The sequence below is a fragment of the Pyrus communis genome, chromosome 8 (assembly GCF_963583255.1).
Source record: "Pyrus communis chromosome 8, drPyrComm1.1, whole genome shotgun sequence".
NCBI classification, from domain to species: domain Eukaryota; kingdom Viridiplantae; phylum Streptophyta; class Magnoliopsida; order Rosales; family Rosaceae; genus Pyrus; species Pyrus communis.
Genome location: NC_084810.1, coordinates 14691015 through 14705525, shown reverse-complemented (window position 1 = coordinate 14705525; position 14511 = coordinate 14691015).

Genomic DNA, 14511 nt, shown 5'->3' with positions numbered 1-14511 from the left:
TGTTTGTCCGTTGGCAAAACAAACTCGTCAACCTTTTCTTTTGAGTTCAATTTCATCCACTTTCCCTTTTGCTTTAATTCATTGTGATATTTGGGGCCCGAATCGTCAATCTTCTTCTCTTTCTGGTGCTCATTATTTCTTAACCATTGTGGATGATTTTTTCTCGCTTTACGTGGGTCTTCCTCATGAAACATAAATCCGACACTCAACAATTAATTAAAGATTTTTTTGCTTATGTCACTACCCAATTCCGCACTACCATCCAATGCATTCGTACTGACAATGGTGGTGAATTTTTATCTCTTCGTAGTTTTTTCTCTGATCATGGGGTGCTTTTACAAACTTCTTGTGTTTATACCCCCCAACAAAATGACGTTGTTGAAAGAAAACATCGTCATCTTCTTGAAACCGCTCGCGCCCTTCGTTTTCAATCCCATCTTCCTATCAAGTTTTGGGGGGAATGTGTTCTTACCGCTACTTATCTCATCAATCGTCTCCCTACCCGTCTTCTCCATCATAAATCCCCATTTGAGGTTCTCTTTTCGAAAACCCCATCTTATGACCACTTCCGCGTCTTTGGTTGTCTGGCATATGCCACCTCTGTCACTCCCACCACCAAATTTTCCCCTCGGGCTCATCGTTGCATTTTTCTCGGTTATCCTCATGGACAAAAGGCCTATACCCTTTACGATCTCGACAATCACCGCATTTTCACTAGTCGAGACGTCATCTTTCACGAAACTACTTTCCCTTATGCCGTTTCTCACCCTCCTATCCCATCCTCTTCGCCTACCCTACCCATCCCACCCCCTCTGGACTTTACATATAACCCACCCCTTCCTGCCCTGACGCCTCACCGTCCTCCACCTTCCTCCCCTTCCACGCCTCCCATAGATTCCCTTGCTGCCCCATTACCCATTCCTCCCCATGCCCCTGCCCTCTCGGCATCCCCTCCTTCCCCCCCGCTACTTCCTTACCTTTCACCCTTTTACCCACGGACATCCCTACCCCCCCACTACCTACCAATCCTCCCCTTCCCCGCACCTCTTCCCGTGCCCATAAACCTCCATCCTATTTAAAAGACTACATTTGCTCGCAGGTGATTCTACCATCCCCCCCATCTTCGACTTCGCAACCCGGTTCTACACAAGGTACGCGATATCCACTTTGTAATTTTCTCTCTTATCACCGTTACTCTTCCAGGCATTTTTCTTACATTAACTCTGTCAGTCGGACTGTGGAGCCTTCCTCCTTTGCCGAGGCTGCCACTGACCCCAATTGGCAACGTGCTATGACTGAGGAGCTTCAAGCTTTACATGCTAATGATACTTGGACTTTAACTTCCTTGCCCCCTGGCAAAATTCCCATTGGTTGTAAGTGGGTGTACAAACTCAAGCACAATTCCGATGGCTCTATTGACTACTACCAAGCTCGTTTGGTTGTTAAAGGCTTCACTCAGGCTGAAGGTATTGATTATCATGACACTTTTTCTCCTACTGCTAAGATGATTACGGTGCGTTGTCTTCTTGCTCTTGCTGCTAGTCAGTCTTGGTTTCTTCATCAACTTGATGTTAATAATGCTTTCTTACATGGTGACTTACATGAAGAAATCTATATGTCTCCTCCTCCTGGTCTTCGGCGACAGGGGGAGAATCTTGTGTGTCGCCTTCACAAGTCACTTTATGGTCTTAAGCAGGCTTCTCGCCAATGGTTTGCCAAATTCACTAGTGCCATCATTTCTGCCGGTTTTCAACAATCCAAAGCTGACTATTCATTGTTCACTAAAAAGTCTGGTATTTCTTTCACAGCTTTGCTCATTTATGTGGATGATATTGTGATTACAGGCAATGATGCTAGTGCCATTAATTCTCTGAAGTCTTTTCTCCGTGATCATTTTCGGATAAAAGACCTTGGTGATTTAAAATATTTTTTGGGTATTGAGGTTTCTCGTTCCAAACAAGGGATTTATATTTCTCAACGCAAGTATGCATTAGAGATTCTCAAGGACTATGGTTTTTTGGGAGCACGACCCATTGCTTTTCCTATGGATGACACAAAATTATCTGATAAAGGAGAACTTCTCAAGGACCCTGAAAAGTATCGACGATTAGTAGGTCGGTTAATATATCTCACTATCACTCGGCCGGATATCACCTATTCTGTGCATGTTCTAAGCCGTTTTATGCACGAGCCAAGGATATCTCATATGGATGCTGCGCTTCGTATTGTTCGTTATTTGAAGGCTACTCCAGGTCAAGGTTTATTATTTCGTTCTGACAACCAGACCAAGTTAACTGCGTTTTGTGATTCTGATTGGGCAGGTTGCCCTATCACTCGCCGTTCGACTACTGGGTATTGTGTATTCTTGGGCGGTTCTTTGATTTCTTGGCGGACAAAACGACAGAAAACCGTTTCGCTCTCTTCAGCAGAGGCGGAATATAGGGCCATGACAGGTGCTTGTTGCGAGATAGTTTGGCTTCGTTTTTTGTTGAAGGATTTGAACATTCCTTTGGATGGTCCTTCCATTTTATTTTGTGATAATCAAGCAGCGTTACATATAGCTGCCAATCCTGTTTTTCATGAACGAACTCGTCACATTGAGATGGATTGTCACTTTATATGAGATAAGATTGTAGATGGCATAATAGAGACCAAGCATGTGGGTACGGCACAACAGTTGGCAGACTTGTTTACCAAACCTCTTGAGAAAGAAAAGTTTTCGGGTATGTTACGCAAGTTGGGAGTTCTTGACATCCACTCTCCAACTTGAGGAGGAGTGTTAGACAAATAAGGAATATGGTTGGAGTCCTTGTGTAATTGTATATAATATTATTATTGGAAGAATAAGCCGTCCTACAACCGTCAAGCCGTCCTACAGCCGTCCTACCTTGTCCTACCTACACACTAGCCGTCCTACAGCCGTCCTACCTTGTCCTACCTACACACTAGCCGTCCTACAGCCGTCAAGCCGTCCTACAGCCGTCCTACCTTGTCCTACCTACACACTAGGACGGCTACCTTGTCCTACCTACACATTTGTATCATGTATATATATCCTTGTAATCTTGTAGAGAAACATAATGAAAAAAATAAGCATTCTCTTCCATTTGCATTCTCTTCCATAAGCATTCTCTTCCATTTGCATTCTCTTCCATTTTTCCACATTCACGTATCAATAACAAATATATTTTTTAGCCTACATACCTTTTTCTACAGTTTTCGCAGAGGTCGAGACTGAGGAGTCACTGGAGGGAGATCTCGACAGAATTTTTCTGGATAGATCATTGTCGGCAAGGTAGAGGAGCTTGAGTTTGGTTCAATTGACGAGAGGAGAAACGAGGCCGTTGAGGGGGTAATTAGAGCGGAGATAGCAGTGGATGTTGGTCGGTACGTAGAATCGGGTGAGGGCCTAGCTGTCGTTAGCAGCGGAGAGGAAAGTGAGGTGAGGTGGAGGCCAAGAGAAGAAGAGAGGGTGAGGAAAGGGTAAGCCGGAGAAGTAGATAGTGGGGCCCATTTAAAATTAAATTATTTCGGGCTGGCTGGCTGGCTAATGATGCCCAGCCCGTTGGCCATATAGCTGGGTTTTGGCCTGGTGAGTCTCAAATTGTTTTGACCCAACCTTCCATTAGAGATGGGTTATATGTCGAAGATGGTCATATTTTGGCCTATAGCTCTTTAATCGGTTTGGTTGAGGATGGCCTTAGGTATTTCTTTGTGGCCAATTTTGGGCCTTTTTATGTGGGCCTCTATATCATACAAGTTGATGTCCACTTGATCTAATATATTGTTTCGAGCACGAGCAAATCCTTTGTGACATCTCGTTTGTACCCTCCTCAATTCAGGTGGTTGGTCTACCTGCATATGTATGTTTGGACTTCGTTGTTAAATCTCTAATTGACAAGAAAATTTAAAATAAAAACATTTGGACTTCGTTGTTAAATCTCTAATTGACAAGAAAATTTAAAATAAAAACATTACATGAATCAAATAATTTAGAACATTTTTAGTATAAGGTCAACAAATAATTTAACCCTTTCCTCCAAATTACATGGAATAACCAGCGTATGAAGCCCTACGTGTCCTCTGTATCCCAATGGATGAAGGGCTTAATCTACAGGCTCTCAACCATGCATGGATGTGTGTGTGTGTGTGTGTGTGTGTGTGTGAATTCATCCGTATCGGTTTCTTTTTTAAGAAAGAAATAAAGAAATCGTCAAAGGCCTGCATACTAGTTGCTGCACAATTTCTCATATTTTTTCTCAGAAACACAAAGAAGGGATTGACCGGTAGGTAAGACCGACGGACCATTAACAAAATCAGAAATACGTGTTCGTGAAGGGAGGTGCCTGCGGAGTGAAGGAGAAGAAAAAAAATATAAACTGAAAGATTTTTGACCCAAGGAGCCATGCATGCATGTTAATGGCACACGAAATCCAATAGTTTCCTAGCTGCAACAGCAGGAAATGAAAACGGACGGCTGGTACAACCACGTTTCGTATATATATTTATACATTGGTCAACACGTTTTGACATTAAGACGTTCCGGCAATTATCATTACTGCTTTCCAAGCATTACACGAACTTATGAAAATGCTGGGAATTATTTAAAATGAAAAAGGGCCAAGGGTCAAAAATTCAAAGTAGCAGTTTTAGTTAAGAGTGCTCATGTAGGACTACACGAAAACTATTATCACAAGTGATTGCTTAATTTTCAAGATAACATCAATTTACAGGCATGCCGGTATTCAAATTACATTAATCCAAAGTCAATGTTCCTAGAAAATACAAAGAAAGTGAGAATGATCAAGGTTTTTTTTTTTTTTATTTTTTCTTTTAACAAATGATATTATCTACAATAATGTGTTTTAATTTCGTCTTTGGTGAGAATCGAACCTAAGATTTCTCATTTACTAGTGAAGAGGAATACCAATAGACTGTTGTACTAAGTGGCATGATCAAGTTTTGGAATTTAAATTAAGTAGCTACTTTGAGTTTTGAAGTTACGTAGTACTGCAGTCTTGTGGAATTTCTCCTTAGTCGTAAGTGACAAATCTTAGGTTTGAATCTCAGAAATAATGAGTTGACAACCAATTTATTCTTCATGTTAGAGCTTGTTTGGATATACTTTTAAAATGACTAAAAACGCTTTTAGTAAAAATACGTTTAAAAACAATCCTTACTAAAAATGCCAATTAATCCTGAAAAAAAACACTTAAAGTGCTTTCTGGAATAAATACATAATTGATGTTTCTTGTAGAAAGAACTTCAAGTGCTTTGGAACCCAAAAATATTTTCTATAAAAGCACTTTTCAGTCATTTTAAAAGTATATACAAACGAACCCTTAGTGTTTATATATAAAGGGCAAATTACATAAAACTACCTCAACTATTGGGTCAATCACAGTTTCATATCCCATCTTTAAAAAATTTCAATGTCATACCTCATCTACGAATTTTTTACAATTTCATACATTCCGTCAGTTTTCTGTCAATTATTTCGTTAAATAGTGACGTGACTTGAGACGAGACTCACTCTTTATCAAAAATTTAATTAAATATTAGAAAACTAGAAAAAATTCATTTAATAATTTTTTTTGCATGGGGGACCCACCCCAAACCCAAATCCCGTCTTCCCCAAACACACCTCTTTCTTCCCCTTCTCGCCTTCCCCAAACCCACTATGTTCTCCTTGCTCCTGAAACTCCGGTGCCATGTAACCGTGTGTGCCCTCCAGTTTCATCGACCGAGCCTGGGTCTTGCCGCAGAGTTCCGTCGTGCCAAAATGGTAGATTTTGGCACCAAGCACGAGGTGATCTTCCTCAGTGACGATGATACTGGAGCTATTGATGTGGTTGTGGACGAAGGTTGAGTCGAGGTTGGAGCTGTGGTGTATGTAATCGAGGCTGTCGGCGAGGTCGATGGCGATCTGCATCCGAGAAAGCCATGACGATAGGACGATATAGCTTGGGTTCTTCGGGTTGCGGAGGCAGTCGATGAGGCTGGCGCCGACGACGAATTCATAAACGAGGTAGACGTAGCTCCCAGAGAAAGAGGCGTCGATGAGCTTAATGTGGCTGGAGTGGTGGGATTTGGAGATAAGGGAGAGGCGGCGCTGGAGGTCAGGGAGGGAGATGGGAAGACGGGATTTGCGCTGGAAGATGATGACGTCTTTGGATCGAAGGGAGCAGTGCCATGAGGAGGAGGTGGAGAAGGAGGAGAGACGGCGGTGGGGGAGGAAGTTGGAGGTGGCAGAGTGGATCTTTGAAAAGATGTAGATATGGGGGTTTTTAAGGAGGGAGGCTTTGAAGGATTCGAGGGAGGGTACGGAGGAGGAGTGGTGGATGAGATTGCTGATGTGGCAGAGAATGGTAGCAGTGGAGAAGGGGAGGGTGAGATCTGGGTTTGGGTTTGGGGAAGATGGGAGGGGGAAGAAAGGGGTTGGGTTTAGGGTGGGTCCCCTATGCAAAAAAAATAAAAATAAAAGATTTTTTTTTTGTTTTTTAGTTTTTTAATATTTAATTAATTTTTCAATAAAGAATAGGCCCCGTCTCAATCTACGTCATTATTTAACAAAATAATTGACAGAAAATTGACGGAAAGTATGAAATTGTAAAAAATTTGTAGATGAGGTATAATATTGAAATTTTTTAAAAATAAGGTATGAAACTATAACTGACCCTATATTTGATGTAGTTTTATGTAATTTACCCAAAAAAAAATTAAGTAGAAGATTAGAACAAGTAAACTGGTGTGTCAGTTTCAAAAGAAATAAAAATTAAAGCCGCTTGGAATATCATCATTTTATAAAAAAGATTTACATATATATATCAAATGAAAAATTAATTTCCTTCAACTTTTTTTAATAATATGAAAATTTGGATATATGGTTCATTTATGAAAGTCTTTCTTAATTTAAATTCCATACCTATAAAGATTTTCTTACATGGCACCTTTTAGGGTGCATTTGTTGCACCGGACTGTCTCGGACTAGACTAGCTTTAGGGACTAAGCCGAACTGGCTTAAACTAGACTAAGTCCTAGTTTGGTATTGAGGTGATTCTAAAAAAAGTGGCTATCAAAAAAACCTGGGAGCTTTTTTATGTTTGGTAAACATTCAGCTTCAACTTGTTTTCACAGTTTTGGGTGAAAAAAAGTACAAACACAAAGTTGCAAAACTCAGCTTAGAAAACCAGCTTTTTTTCACATCTGTTTTACATAAAAGTTTATCAACCACTATAATATTGCCTTTTTTTTCTTTTCAAAAGCACTTTTACAAAAAAGTTTACCAAACACTCTACTGCTTTATTTCACATCTGCTTATTCTCACAACACAGCAGAAACAGTTTTTTTTTCAAAGCATAACAATACCAAACCGGCCAACAGTACAGTCACCAGTTTAGTGTTTGCTCAAACTAGGACTACATTATTGTTCTATTTTAATTGATTTTTTTTATTAAAGATATTATTAAAATTAATAATATTGGATGAGAGTGAGACTCAATAAAATACAAAAACCAAATTACTCACTCGAAGATGTCCCCAGTTGTTAGTCTTTATTGAAATCAACTTTGTATTGTAATAGTGATGTATTTAGGATGACACCAAGCCAGCTAAGGTAAAATGGGTGAGATTGTAGTCACTAGTCAGCCACAGCCTTCGGTTTGGTTGTCAGTACTTAGGAGCATCTCTAAAATTGTTCTATAACACTGCCCCGAAATTGCATTCTTTAATCCCTACTTGCAAATGAAAAAGAGGTTATCAATCTCTCCCTACTACTGTTAAAAGGAGATAGCACAATTAAGATGATAGAACTGATCCAAAGTGATAAACTATAAGCTTCAATGAAATCAAATGGCAGTTGAAGAGCAAGAAATAAACAAGAATAAAAATAATCAGCATCCTCATCTTATGAATATCAATGCACCAAGAAACAAAATACAAATCCTTCAAAAATAAAAATAAACCTCAGGTTTATAGGTTTACATAAATGCAAGATGACATTTATGTAAACCAGTGTGGATGACGGTGAGCATTAGTTGTTATTATATTGTAGTTGAGAAAAGCTATCTTTCTTCTTGTAATTCATTTGTAAATTTATACGAATACCTCAGGTTTATGTATTACCATCACCCAGTTTTAAACCATATAAACTTGTGTAGTTGATTGATTTTGTAATGTAAAGGATAGATAATCAAGATGACATTTAGAAGTCAAGATAAGTGGGAAGGGGATGCAAGATGAGTGTAAGTCACAAAGCAAATAGCTTTTCATATGACCTCAAGGTTGATAAAGGTTAAGGATGCAATCCAATATCACCATAAGTTTGAGTTTACAACTAGAACAATAGAGGCACTTGAAAGTAGGATGATAAGATGGTAACTTCATTCTGATCAATCAAATATTTTAGCTAGCAGCAAGTGGGTCAAGGCTCGATACCAAAGTCATAAACTATGATTTTAAAGCACATTTTAGCCAACAAAACCCAGAGTAATCATGTCAAATATTAACAACCAAAACCCAGAGTACACATGATAAACTATAATTCATTGATGGGAATGAAACATTTGAGAAAATATGAACTCAACAACCAAACCCAGTGTACTCATGTCAAATATTAACAACAAAGGAATTTGTGTACGTATGTCAAGACTCAAGACTCAAATAAAAAATATCACCCAAGATAAAAATCAATCAGGAGTGCTTTTTGTATTAGGAAGCCCAGAACAATATATAGAAAAAAGGCTATATGGGTTATAGATTAGAAAGGGGTGCTTTTGCATGCTTAGAAGATTGTTAAAAGGCCATAAAATGGTGATTTTTATGAAACCAAATCGGACAATTTTGGATAAGATTAAACCACAATAACAACAATAAGCAGGGAACGAAGAAAAAATTGCAATCAACTACAAAAACTTAGCAATTAGTTCACAGAAGGAAAAATAGTAGATAAATCGGGAAACAATCAATTCAAAAACTCACTCAATAATAGAACACAATCGCACCCAATCACAAAGCCACAAAAACGCACCCAATTTTTGTGCTAGAAATTCAAAATTTCTATAGATTTCAAGCACAAAACAACAAAATCGATCAAAACCCAATAATAATTGTGATCAGCAAAACAAAATTGAAGAAATTGATTGTCAGATTTAGAATTTACCAGACGAGAACAAGGATGAGGGAGCAGGAGGAAGGAGCAAGACGAGGATGAGGGAGTAGAACGAGCACGAACAGGATGAACGAGCGACTGTCTCGTAGATGGTTTTAGCAATCCGGTGATATTGGAGGGTTTTTGCTAAGAACTTCTGAGGAATGGGTTAGTCGAAGCGAGTCCGACTTAATCCCATTAAACATAATCCTTCTATCAAACAAACACAAGATTATACTAACAATTGGTCATATCCAGTCCAATGAGAGCTAGTGAGCCCAAACAAACACACCCTTAAGATATTCATCGATGTGGATCATTTTTTTCTTTTTGGTCAATGGGCTGCTTTTTTATTACCAACAACACACATTTATGAGAGATAGGCCCACATACAATACAAACACAACAACAAAAGTATGGACCTTCAAAGTACAATGAAACCAAGCCCAACAGAAAACATAAAAATCCTAAACAGACAGCATCCTTTGCCAACATTCATTAAACCACCTATCGAGAAGGATCAATTTTTTGCAGGCCTTGGACATTTGTTGGGAAATATGAAATTTGAGACCTCTTAAGGTGTGTTTGTTGCATCAGACTATCTCGGATTGGACTAGCTTCAGGGACTAAGCTGGACTGGCTTAGACTAGACTAACTTGGACCAACTTAGTGAAGTGTTTGTGGCAATGTCGGACTAAAAACAGGATAATTAATAAATTATAATATTATATTATTTAATCCCTTTTTATTAATGTTTTATTATTAATTATCTCTTCTTTTTTTTTTGTCTGAAAATTTTCCTCTTCAAAAACCAATTCCACAATTTGATATCAGATCAAAACAACTCCAATTCCACAATTGCAGAGTGTCCCGTCGTCGAAATAGTGTCTCAAAACCAACTCCAATTCTGCAAATCAGAGTCTCCTAGGCTGCTGCCTCCATCTTCTTCGCCGATCCCAGCGTCCTAGCATCTTAGGTGGCAACCCTAAGCCGCTTCACTGTCTTCATCGCCGTCGTGGACGTCGGCGTTCTTGGCTTTTCAGATTCCTCCATCGCAGTCATGTTCCTCACCCACTACTAGGTTGACAAAGATCTCGTGATTTGGGTTTCAACGAAACCATCTGCGGTGATATGTGTCCATGACGGTTGGAGGCGGAAGAGGTTATGGTCTTGCCGGAAGGGGAATAGGTGGAAGATTGGCAGAGAAGGAAGATGGAAGAGGGGGCTTTGGGACTTAGACGAGGAGAAGACGACAGAGAAGGAAACAATCTTAGCAGTCTGGCCAAAATTGGGGATCTTCGTTAAGAACACCTAGCGAGGTATATAATCCGAGCGAGTTCGACCTAAGCTCAATAAACCTAATCTTTGTCCAAACCAAAAAAGGGACTACACTAGCAATTAGTCTAGTCAAGTCCAGTTCTCCCTAATCTGGTCGAACAAACACACCCTTAGGGTCTATTTGGTACTGTACTTGAATCCAACTTTTGAAACGCAAAAACAATTTTAGGCCTTAAAAACTTGTTTGGTAGGACTATTTTCAAAAACTGAACTCAAGATTAACTAAAAAATATAGTCTATTCTCTAAAAACATAAAAGGTGAGTTTTTAGAGTTTTTAAACTTAAACTCACTCCTTTCTTTTCTCTCCCTCCTCCCCTCTCACTCCAAATCTATATCTTTCTCTTTTCTTCTTTCTCTCTCTCTCTTTTTTTTTTTTTTTTTTTTTACACCTTTTTCGTCTCTCCTCCAATCCACTCTCTTCATTCTCTCGGTTTTTTCTCACTCCTCTTCCTCTCTATCTCATCCGATCCTCTCTCTTCTTTCTCTTTCCTTCAATCATCTCTTATTTTCTTTCCTCCTCTCTCCTCTTGCTCCCTCTCCTGTGACCCCCTCTTTTTAGATCTCTTTGTTTGGTTTAAGTCGTAAGATTTAAAAGTTTTAAATTGTAAACCAATCAAGTTTTTGAGTCTTAAAGAAAATTGTTTTCAAGAAATATTCTTAAGCAATGTTTTGAGAAATAATAAAAATTTTGAAATAGGATACCAAACAAACCCTTAATGTTTTTCTCTTCATTTTCTTAGATGGTTGAAAGTCAATATATATACACACACGCACACACACACTTTATTTCAAATCCACACTTAGATTTAATTGTATAAAAAATTTGAGTGAGGCAGCGAGAGTTGTTGATTTAGGGTTTAGTTTTGTCAATTTAATGAAAGAGCGAGGAACAAAGGCCAGAAGCAGACTAATATTTGATTTGCTTTGATATTAGAATTTTGTATCGATCAATTGAGGGAACGACACTAAGTTTGACAACATGAGTGATACGAATTTGAGATACTGGGGTTGGATGAAGCAATTTGGATGGTTGTGCTTGTGCAATTGCATCCAAGACAAACACCATTTTCGTTTCTTCCTTATGTATGCAGGACTTTTTATTTATTTTTATTAGGAGAAATTAGGTTCTCATCCTATTTTTTCAAGTCCATTAATTAAAACCTTATTCATTTTCAATTTTTGTTCAAGGTCCTTTGGTTTTAATAAATGTCATTAATTATTTCAAAAATAAACTATTTACATGTCAAGATAATTAAATTTTATTTAAAAAAATATTCATTTAGTGTTAGAACCGTTTCATTTGGCATATTTAAATTTATGGCTAAATTGTTTATCATATATTTCTACTTCTAGTTTGTACCCATTTTTAATTTGCAACCCTTTTTTCAAATTGTACCAATTTTCTTTTAAATTTTAATTTTTACCCATATATTAATTTCTTTTTGTGCCTTATTTTTAAAACTTTTATTTGTACTCATAATTTTTTTAACCTTTTATTTGTACCCATAATTTATTTATAATGTACCCATTTTTGTTTACAAATGTACCACTTTCTTATACGCAAAATGAATCTTTTTTTTTTTTTTTTGTAAGTACCATTTTTTAATGTAAAATCTTTTTTTTTTTTTTTTAATCTAAAATGTACCCTTGATTTTTTTATATAAAATGTACCCATTTTTTGTTATATAAAACATTCCTATTTTTTTTTTTTTTTTTTTTGTATGAAATATATCACTTTGGTATGTAAAATGTACCCACATTTTTATATAAATGTACCAATTTTTTATTACATAAAATGTAGCCAAATTTTATTATATACATATACTCATATTTTATAAAAATAAAATTAAATCCCATTTTTTTTTTATAATCTAGAATGCACCATAAGCAATTATTTTATTTTATTTTTATCAAAACCCATAAGCAATGTTGAATAATTGAATTGGTAGTGTAAATGAAGTAAAAAAAAAAACAAAACAGTTGAGTATTTATTAGTATTATTGCATCTCTTTTATTATTATGTCATTTATGTGGTAGGAGATAGACTTCAATAAAAAACCTAAAATACATAAGGTTTGAGTCCATAATAGTTAGGAACCAGAATCTCAACTAAACTATCCCATTTTATTATTCCCTTAGTTTTTATTCTTTTCTTAGTTTTAATTTTTATTTATTTCTTAATTATAAATTTATACCCATTTAATGTTTAAAATCCTCTATATACCTCTTAATCGAGACCATTGAATGTTACAAGATATAAAAGCTATAAAAGAGTGTAAAAATGTTTGTCAAAATGTTTGTTCCTTGATCCATCCTTATATATATATATATATATATATATATATATATATATATATATATATATATAGATTTGCACGCAAAAGCAGAAAAACATCAGAAATTAACAATGGAGAGAAAAGATTTAAAAGAAATTTCCCATATAATGTTAATATCCATGCATGTATTAACTTAATTAATACACAAAACTGCCAACACAACTACTAATTGAGAAAACACTATTTAAATTCAAGCAATCTACATATTTTATTTAATAATTTGAAGACTTGGTTATACATGGGTCCCAACAGTTTCAAATGAAAGCCAGGCGAAACTCCATGCATCAACTCTCTCCACGATTTTTTCCACCTTATGGTAATTCTCAGTTATTTCACAACACATTTATTTTCACATTCCAAAATCTTTGTCATTTTACATTCAACAATAAAGATTAGACTACACACCACCTCTTAAGATGTACATTGGTGTTCTTCTTGAAACGTTCGTTAAACCGCGTGCGTGGGGGAAGATTATTTTCTGCATGGATAGATGGCCTTGAACATTTGTATGGCCTTGAACATTAATTTGTTGTGTAACATTATATGAAATCTCAGAAGGCTTGAAAGTCAATATATTACCGAAAAGGAAATTTCAATATATATCACAGAGAAATATCAGAAGATAAGAATGGAGGGAAAATATTCACAGATATATTAACTTAATATAACAATGTCGGCCTAGTCAGAAATTTGTTTTCCTTTTCGAGGAATGTGTCTCTGTTATTCACGTACAAATGCTCCAAGCAATCAAAGGTATGCATGCGACCAACCGTCAAAGATTTTTTCAAACCCCCGACGCTTCTCATCAAATGCTTCAAACAAATAAATTGTGTTTACTTATGCAGTTACGTTACCCTAATTACTTGGTAGTTCTGTGGAAGCCAAACTTCTAGATACGAACCCTATGTCTATAAATACATTTCCAACATTCAATGCAAAAGCCACAAACTTGAACTCCTCCTTTTTATACCATCTGTGCACTAAGTTTAATTAAGTTGATCATTAGCAACTATGTCTTCTAGTAAGCAATTCGATGCACTAAAGGTCCTTTATCCTGGCACAGGAGGACGCGGTTCGTCGTCCCAGCCTCAGAGTGGTGGAGGCCCGGCTCCTCCAAATGGTCAGGATTCTTTAGCAAAGGGCAAGAAGAAATCTGGGAAAAACTAGTGAAAATTATATATGTATGACTGTTGTTGGGGGTTATTTCTTCAAGATAAATAAGCACATTATTTCCTAAGTTCAGTTAGCATTATTTTATTGTGAAAATGAATTGGTTCTGGTATGAACAGATCTCACTAGAATGTAACAAAATAAATAAATAAATATATATATTTTTATTTTGTGCCACGATTGATGTTTCTTAATTGCTTATATCTGAGAATCTCGTAATCCATGTGTATTCTCTTTAATAATGTTTATACCGCATTTTAGTTTTGAGCCTCGACTATTCCACAGGGAAATATCAAATATGTAAAAGAAAGGGCAAATAATATCAAATATGTAAAAGGAAGGGCAATAATTCCTAAGTCTGCACTATTCATGTTTATTGTCAAATGGGCTCTCAATTTTGTATTACTTACGTTTGTCCCATCCCTCCAACTCAAAAACCCCATGCCTAAAGAATCTGATTGAAAAGATGGGATTTCTGTGCTGTTCGGCTCCGACGCTCTCTGAGGTAAAAGCACTTT